Source organism: Macaca nemestrina, chromosome 5 (assembly GCF_043159975.1).
Source record: "Macaca nemestrina isolate mMacNem1 chromosome 5, mMacNem.hap1, whole genome shotgun sequence".
Taxonomy (NCBI): Eukaryota; Metazoa; Chordata; class Mammalia; order Primates; family Cercopithecidae; genus Macaca; species Macaca nemestrina.
Window position 1 is genome coordinate 129,742,732 of NC_092129.1, and position 8,436 is coordinate 129,751,167.

The window sequence follows — 8,436 nt, forward strand, 5'->3', positions numbered from 1 at the left end:
TGACTATTATAATTAAATAGTCCCTATTGATAAACATTTAGATTTGTTCAAATCTTCTAAATTCCTTTGTTTAAGTGGCAAGACTATATATAAAACTTCTATATTGGCCAGGCATGGTGGCTCACACGTGTAACCCAGCACTTTGGGAGGCCAAGGTGGGTGGATCACTTGAGCCCAGGAGTTCAAGACCAGCCTGGGCAACATAGCGGGACCCCGTCTCTACAAAAAATTAAAAATTAGCTGGGTGTCATCATGCATACCTGTAGTCTCAGCTACTTGGGAGGTGGGAGGATCACTTGAGTCAGGGAGGTCGATGCTTATCAAATCAGTGAGCCATGATTGTGCCACTGTATTCCAGCCTGGATGACAGAGTCTCAATCAATCAATCAATCGACAAAAACCTTATATATTCAGTTTAGCAGAATTGTAAAGCGAATACTTTGGTAAACACTATCTGGACCAAGAAATAAGATCTACTGGCACTGCAGATGTTCCCCTTATTGTGGATTTCAGTCCCACCCACTGTTGATCACAACCCTCTCCCTGTATCCCAAAGGTGATCACTAGACTGGCTGTTTACATTTTTACTACCTTTGTATATATTCCTAAACTATAGTTTGGTTTGGTCTTTTTGGGGAGCCTAAGAAATAGAATCGTATGGTGTACTTTAAAGAATTAATTGAAGTATAATGTGCATATAGAAGAGTGCACAGGTCATAGCATAGAGCTCAATTGTTGTAAGAACACACCAGTCTAGCCATCATCTAGTTAGTGTACATTTTTTTATGATCTTGCCTTTTCTGGTCAACACTGTATCCATAAGAGGGTAGCTGTAATTTGTTATTTTCATTGCTGTAATACATTTCTTTATTCTCACCCAAAATGAAATGAAAGAGCTAAGGAAACAGTAACTGTCTGAAGGAAACTTTAGCTCCTGTTGGTCCAAGGCTTTCTGGGTATTGCAAACATTTTGCCTCCACCAGACTAGGCATCCTGTTATTCCAAACCTTTTCTCATTTTCAAAAACTAATCTTGGCCAGGCATGATGGCTCATGCCTGTAATTCCAGCACCTTGGGAGGCCGAGGTGTGAGGATCGTTGGAGCCTAGGAGTTTGAGACCAGCCTGGGTAACATAGCAAGACTCTAAAAAATATTTTTAAAATTAGCTGGGCATGGTGGTGTGCACTTATAGTCCCAGCTACTCGGGAGGCTGAAGCAAGAGGATTGCTTTAGCCCAGGAGGTCGAGGCTGCAGTGAGCCGTGATTGTGCCACTGCATTCCAGTCTGCGCGACAGAGCCAGATTCTGTCTCAAAAATAAATAAACAAAATCCAAAAAACTATTCTATTGATATTTATCAAAGTGAGAACATATACGTAGCTCAAAGGTCAGCTAGTATCACAAAGCTTACTATGAACAACAGCTGTCTCTGCTCCCAAGTCCTATTCCCAACCCTCCAAGAGGTTTCCACTTTTTAACTCCTTGAGTTATTTCTAGTACTTACTTCTGTATTATTAGAGAATGTGCTTACACGTCTTTTAGTTTTATATGTCTATTGTTTTCTGACTATAGGATTTAGGACATATGCACCACTCCCTGCCTAGATCATGCATTCTTCCAGCAAATTACAAAGATCAGTTGTATTGAAAAACAGTTTACATACAATAAAACTCAACTCGGCCAGCATGGTGGCTCACGCCTGTAAATCCCAGCACTTTGGGAGGCTGAGGCAGGTGGATCACCTGAGGTTGGCAGCTCAAGACCAGCCTGACCAACATGGAGAAACCCTGTCTCTACTAAAAATACAAAATTAGCCGGGCGTGGTGGTACATGCCTGTAATCCCAGCTAATCAGGAGGCTGAGGCAGGAGAATCGCTTGAACCCCGGAGGTGGAGGTTCAATCTTGCGGTGAGCTGAGATTGCGCCATTGCACTCCAGTCTGGGCAACAAGAGCGAAACTCTATCTCAAAACAAAAAAACAACAAAAAAAACTCAACTCATTTTACAGAGTTTTGAACACTGTACATGTGGTCATTGTATACAGTGAAACCTCACCAAAATCAATATATGGAAGTTCCCCTGAAAAGTCTTTTGCAGCTAATTCCCTCTGGGATCCCCAGCCCCCAGCAACTCCTGGAGCCTTTTATCTCTGAACAAGTGTGGGCAGGCTGCTCTCTGATCCTGCTGCTCCTTCGTCTTTGGGCTTACTTTCCTCTCCTCTCGATTGGGTTCGTGTCTTTCTCATTCTGGGTGTATTCCATCATTTTGGTAGCGCACACACCCCACTAGTTCTCTAAGAAAAGTTGCATGGGAGATACATTTTTGAAGCACTTGAATGTCTGGAAATGTCTTAATCATATACTTGGTTTTTGTTTTTGTTCTTTTACTTGACACAGAGTTTACCTGAGATTAGAAGTGCAGGTTGAAAGTAGTTTTCATTCAAAATGGCCAGGTGTGGTGGCTCATGCCTGTAATCCCAGCACTTTGGGAGGGCAAGGTGGGTGGATGACCTGAGGCCAGGAGTTCGAGACCAGCCTGGCCAACATGGTGAAACCCCATCTCTACTAAAAATACACAAAAAAATTAGCCGGGTGTAGTGGCACATGCTTGTAGGCCCAGCTACTGGGGAGGCTGAGGCGAGAGAATCGCTTGAACCTGGGAGGCGGAGGTTGCAGTGAGCCGAGATCGCTCCATTGCACTCAAGCCTGGGGGACAAGGCAAAACTCTGTCTCAAAAAAAAAAAAAAAAAAAAAAAGCCGGACACGGTGGCTCATGCCTGCCTGTAATCCCAGTACTTTGGGAGGCCGAGGCAGGCGAATCACAAGGTCGGGAGTTCAAGACCAGCCTGGCCAATATGGTCAAACACCGTCTCTACTAAAAATAATTTTTAAAAAATTAGCTGGGTGTGGTGGCCCATGCCTGTAGTCCCAGCTACTCGGGAGGCTGAGGCAGAAGAATTGCTTGAACCCAGGAGGCAGAGGTTGCAGTGAGCTGAGATCGTGCCACTGCACTCCAGCCTGGGCAACAGAGTGAGACTCCTTCTCAAAAAAAAAAAAAAATCATTCAAAAATCTGAAGTTACTGCTCCACTGTCCTCTAGTATTCAGAGCTGCTGTTGAGAAATCTGGATATCATTTAGATTTCTGGTCCTTTGAACATGGCCTACTTTTTCTTTCTAGGAGCTTTCAGATAGTTTTATTATTTCTTGTTACTTGAAATTTCATGACAATAAGGCTTGAGATGGGCCTTTTCATTTCTTATTCATTGTATAAGGCCCTGAGGCTTTTAATATAATCATTCATATTTTTTAGTTCTTGGATATATTCTTGTATTTTTCAAAAATATTTTTTTTCTTTCTTTTTTCTGGTTGTCTTTTTGGAACTTTTTTCAGAAGAGTATTGCATTCAACAAATTTTCACGGAGCACCTAAGAATGCTGTCATCCTGGGCACTGTGCTTTTGTGGGCTGCTCTGCCAGGCAAAACTGCATCTGCTCTGTTTAGTGAGCATTGACTGAGGGCAAGAACCACACTTGGGCCTAGAAAATGTTACAGGATATTTCACCTGACTGTGAGGATTCAAACCTGTTACGGTTAAGATAAAATACAAACAGAAAAATATAATAGGGACCAGGCATGGTGGCTCATGCCTGTAATCCCAGCACTTTGGGAGGCCGAGGTGGGCGGCTCACCTGAGGTCAGGGGTTTGAGACCAGCCTGGCCAATGTGGTAAAACCCATCTCTACTAAAAAGAAAAAAATTAGTCAGGCATGGTGGCTCATGTCTGTAATCCCAGCTACTTGGGAGGCTGAAGCAGGAGAATTGATTGAACCCAGGAGGCGGAGATTGTAGCCGAGATCGTGCCACTGCACTCCAGCCTAGGCAACAGATTGAGACTCCGTCTCAAAAAAAAAAGAAAAAAGGAAAGGAAAAATATGAAAGGTAAATAAAATGGGAACATGGATATTACTACAGCACTAAAATGTATTATATTTGATACTGTCTTGATTTGTACGTGTAAATCATTTCCTGTTTAGCACCTGGCTCAATGCCAGACTCCTAGAGATGCTCAGTGTGCATAACTGCCTCAGAATGGACCAAATGTAAAGAATTATCAAAGGCCAATCAAAAGCAACTGTTGGACTGGGTGCAGTGGCTCACACCTGTGATCCCAGCACTTTGGGAGGCCGAGGCGGGCTGATCACTTGAGGTCAGGAGTTTGAGACCAACCTGGCCAACATGGAGAAACCCTGTCTCTACTGAAAATGCAAAAATTAGCTGGGAGTAGTGGTGTGCACCTGTAATACCAGCTACTCGGGAGGCTGAGGAAGGACAATCGCTTGAACCCAGGAGGTGGAGGAGGTTGCAGTGAGGTGAGATTGTGCCACTGCACTCCAACAAGTCTGGGTGACAGAGCAAGACTCCGTCTCAAACAACAACAACAACAAACCACCGTTGGGACTATTACTCTGATCTTAATAAAAATATAGTATGAATAAAATATCCAAAGTAGGGACTTGTTTCACTGCCTATTTCGTATAAAAAGTCATTTATTATTTAGCTTAAGGTAGCAGACCAAATGTATGCCTTTGCTGGAAATCTTAATTGTCAATAATGAGGCATAAAAAAATGAACCAAGAGAACATAAGGGAGATAATAAGTGCATCAGAAATGTTGACAAATTTCTGGGAGATGGGAAATGGATGGAGTATATGGACCTATAATGAGGAGTCACAGAGAAGTGAAATGGAAAGGCAGGACCCTGGAAAGGCTGTGGGCTGACGTCACTGAGCTGAAGGGTAGGAATGAGGAGAGATGGGCACGGGAAACAGGACCAATACTTGAAAGTTTCTGCAGATCAACTGCTACCAGTCAGGACTTCACCCAAACATGCATCCCAGGGAGTACAGTTAAAAATAATAAAAATATAAAAAAAATAAAAGTAAGACTTGTCTCGAGAGAAATTGAATTAACTATTCTAGGGGAACTGAGGCTTCTACTTGGGTTCTTGTTCCTGAGAATAAAGCACTTTGTATTGTTGCATTTTGGAAGTGAAGGTCTAAAGGCACCCTGAAGTGAAGTCTGTCTGACATTTGATCTTGATGCTGGAACCTTTAAAGCCACAGATAAGAAAAGATGGCCCTTGCTACTATGTAGCTGTGTCCTAAGCTACTTGCGTAGACACAATTAATGGCTTCCAACTTTTTAATTAACTGCAGATGAAATACAGAAGACCCCATAATAGTTCCAGCACAGAATGTTACTGTGGTAAAGGTGTAGTTGACAGAGGCAAAAGAGAAAAAAAAGTGGAAGAAGATCTGGGTAGGGTCAACACATCTGTGTGTGCTGGCTAAGGATAGAAGAATAAACAGTGGTTTAATGTTACTTTAAGTTGCAAAGATATCTAGCAGAGGCATGGAGAATAATCATACAACAGCATATGACTGCAAAAAGTCAAGAAGAAGAAGGTAGAGACAGGGAAAGGAACAAAAACACAAGTGAGGAAAACCCCATTTTTCATCCTGGGTAATCACTAGAGATCCAGATTTGATACATTAGGAAACTGAGGAATGAGCATGTGATTTAGAAAGATGAGGGTTACCTCAGAAAAACCAAAGTTAGAAAAGGTTTAAATTTGCTTTGTCTTGGGGAGCACTGGGGGAGGGGCAGTACTTTTTAGTATAAACTCTGTGTGTACTATCGTATTTCTTTACCATGTACAAATGTTTTTGATCCAAAAATGAAATAAAAATCACTAGATGAACTTATCTTAATGTGAATTTGTCACACATATTTTTAATGGCTTGTGTTGTTAGTTGCATATGATTAGTATATTTGTGGAGGTTGTTTTGTTTTGTTTTGTTTTGGTAGAAACAGGGTTCTCCCGTACTGCTCAGGCTGGTCTGGAACTCCTGGGCTCAAGGGAGCCTCCAGCCTCAGCCTTCCAAAGCACTGGGATTACAGGCATGAGTCACCACACCTGGCCAACATTTGTGTTTATATGCAGGTAGTAACAGCTGTACTACTATTCAGTATTTTTCTACGAACTACTGACATATTAGCTGATCCCAAGGGCACTAATGGCCCTCCATTTAGGGGAGTGCTTTGCTGTTCACTTGTGGGTACTATTTAATTAGGAAATGGGTAAATGGAGAGGACTAAGCTCAGAGAGGCAAGGGAGAAGATATTCCTGGCCTGGTCAATGGGGTAGGATGGGGGTGAAGGCAATTGGCTGAGGTGCTGCCAGACTGTATGTGGCCTTGACCCCAGATGGCACCTTAACAGTCGTTGCTTTTGTCCACCTGCCTCTGCCATGGAGTCCACCAGGAGGGGTCAAAGCTAAGCTGGACTTGGACATCTGGGCTGGGTTGGTAGGTAGAAATGCTGTCTTGGTGGCCAAATGGGTCCTTCCAAGCTCCTGGGATGAGTGAGAGAGAGAGACCTTCAAAAAGTAGGGAGAGGGGAGGACTGGGGAAGACAGAGTGGAAGCTAAACAATTGTATGTCGCAATGAAGGGGAAAAAATGGGACAAATTTTAAAACCAGAACCAACTCCTAAACTTTAATTCTGATGTTCACAACAGAAAGAATAAATTTCAGATTCTGACTAGAATCCCTCCCTTAAATTTAGAGCGTTGTCCTGGGAAGAGAGAACGTGTCAGGCCCTGGGTGACTTCAGCGGTTTATGTGCTCATTCTGCAAATATTTACATAGAGGCCACTTCCACAACAGTTTTTTCTGGCCAGGAGAGAAGACACATCCCCATAGCATTCTTTTCCTAGCTATTTTTTGCCTTGCCAGGAAAAAGTGATTTTGGAATCTAAACATTTCCCTGCTAAGCCTTGGGATTTTTGATTTGTCACAGATCACCTGTGTTCCTTTTGGTTTCACATAAAATGATAATTGGACTGTAACCTAGAGACATAAGGTTTTGTGGGCTGATGGATGGTAAGATTTAAAAGCCTGAGTGTTCTTGTTTCTTCACCTTCCCTTTGTGAGACTTCATGCCAGCATTTTTCTCTTTGTGCGTACAACAAAAACAGAATTGCTATCCTCTTCTCTGAGGATAGTAAATCACTTGTATCTAGATCCCTGTCAGTCCAGGGTCTTCACATGTCCACATGTCCATGGGATTGTTTTTCTCCAGGCTGTTTGGACCCATTGGTATTTGCTCTGAACATAAGAGAGATGGAGAACATTAATTTGGGGAACTCAAGTCCCCGAGCTGTTGAAACTTCGTTTTGAGATGCTGAACGTTTTCTATGGAGGTTGGGACAGGAGGTTAAATATTCTAATACATTTTAATTGAGAGTGTGGAGTGTGGCAGACATTGTGCCAAATGTTTTATATAATTATTTAATGCTTATCATGATGACGAAGAACACGTTGTTTTCCTCACTTAACAAACAAGGAAACTGAGCTGTGAGATACAAGGAGGTAACTTACAAGGATGCCTGAGAGATAGTATGAGTAATGGTTAGTGAAGAGTATAAGCCTTCAAACCAGGCAATACTGCCTCGTGTGTGTGTGTGTTTGAGTGGGTAGATGGGGTACCCAGACACCTTTCTTTTCAATTTTGGGAAGAATGTTCGAGGCAGTCTTTGCCTGAAGAGGAAATGGCAGGGGTATTTGCTGCTGCAAGTAACTGTGCTCAAGGCTAGCCTGGAGGCCAGGCACAGTGGCTCACACCTGTAATTTCAGCACTTTGGGAGGTCAGGCAGGAGAATTGCCTGAGGACAGCAGTTAGAGACCAGCCCGGGCAACATAGGAGGACCCCTTCTCTACAAAAAATCAAAAAGTAGCCTGGTGTGGCGGCACACTAGGTGAAGGATGGCTTGAGCTCGGGAGTCCGAGGCTGCAGTGAGCTATGATTGTGTCACTGCACTTTAGCCTGGGCAATAGACTAGTACCTGGGCAATAGAGCATATATACACACATATAAAATAGAGCATATAATATATATAAAGAATATATGAAAATATATATTCTTTATATATATAAAAGAATCTTATATATAGATATATAATCATATATATAAAAGAATCTTAATGTAGTTTTCCTTTGCATTTCTGTGATTATAAGGTTGAATATCCTGAAAAGAGTTCAAAAGGGATACTGAAGTAGGATATCAAAAATAAACTTGTGTGATTCACACAAATCTATTCCAGGCTAGCCTTTATATATATATATATATATATAAAATAAATAAATATTATATATATATATAAATATAATAAATAAATATATATTTAATATATATATAAAGGGCTATATATATATATATATGGCTAGCCTGGAATAGATTTGTGTGATTCACACAAGTTTATTTTTGATATCCTACTTCAGTATCCCTTTTGAACTCTTTTCAGGATATTCAACCTTATAATCACAGAAATGCAAAGGAAAACTGCATTAAGATTCTTTTTTCACCTCCCAGATTA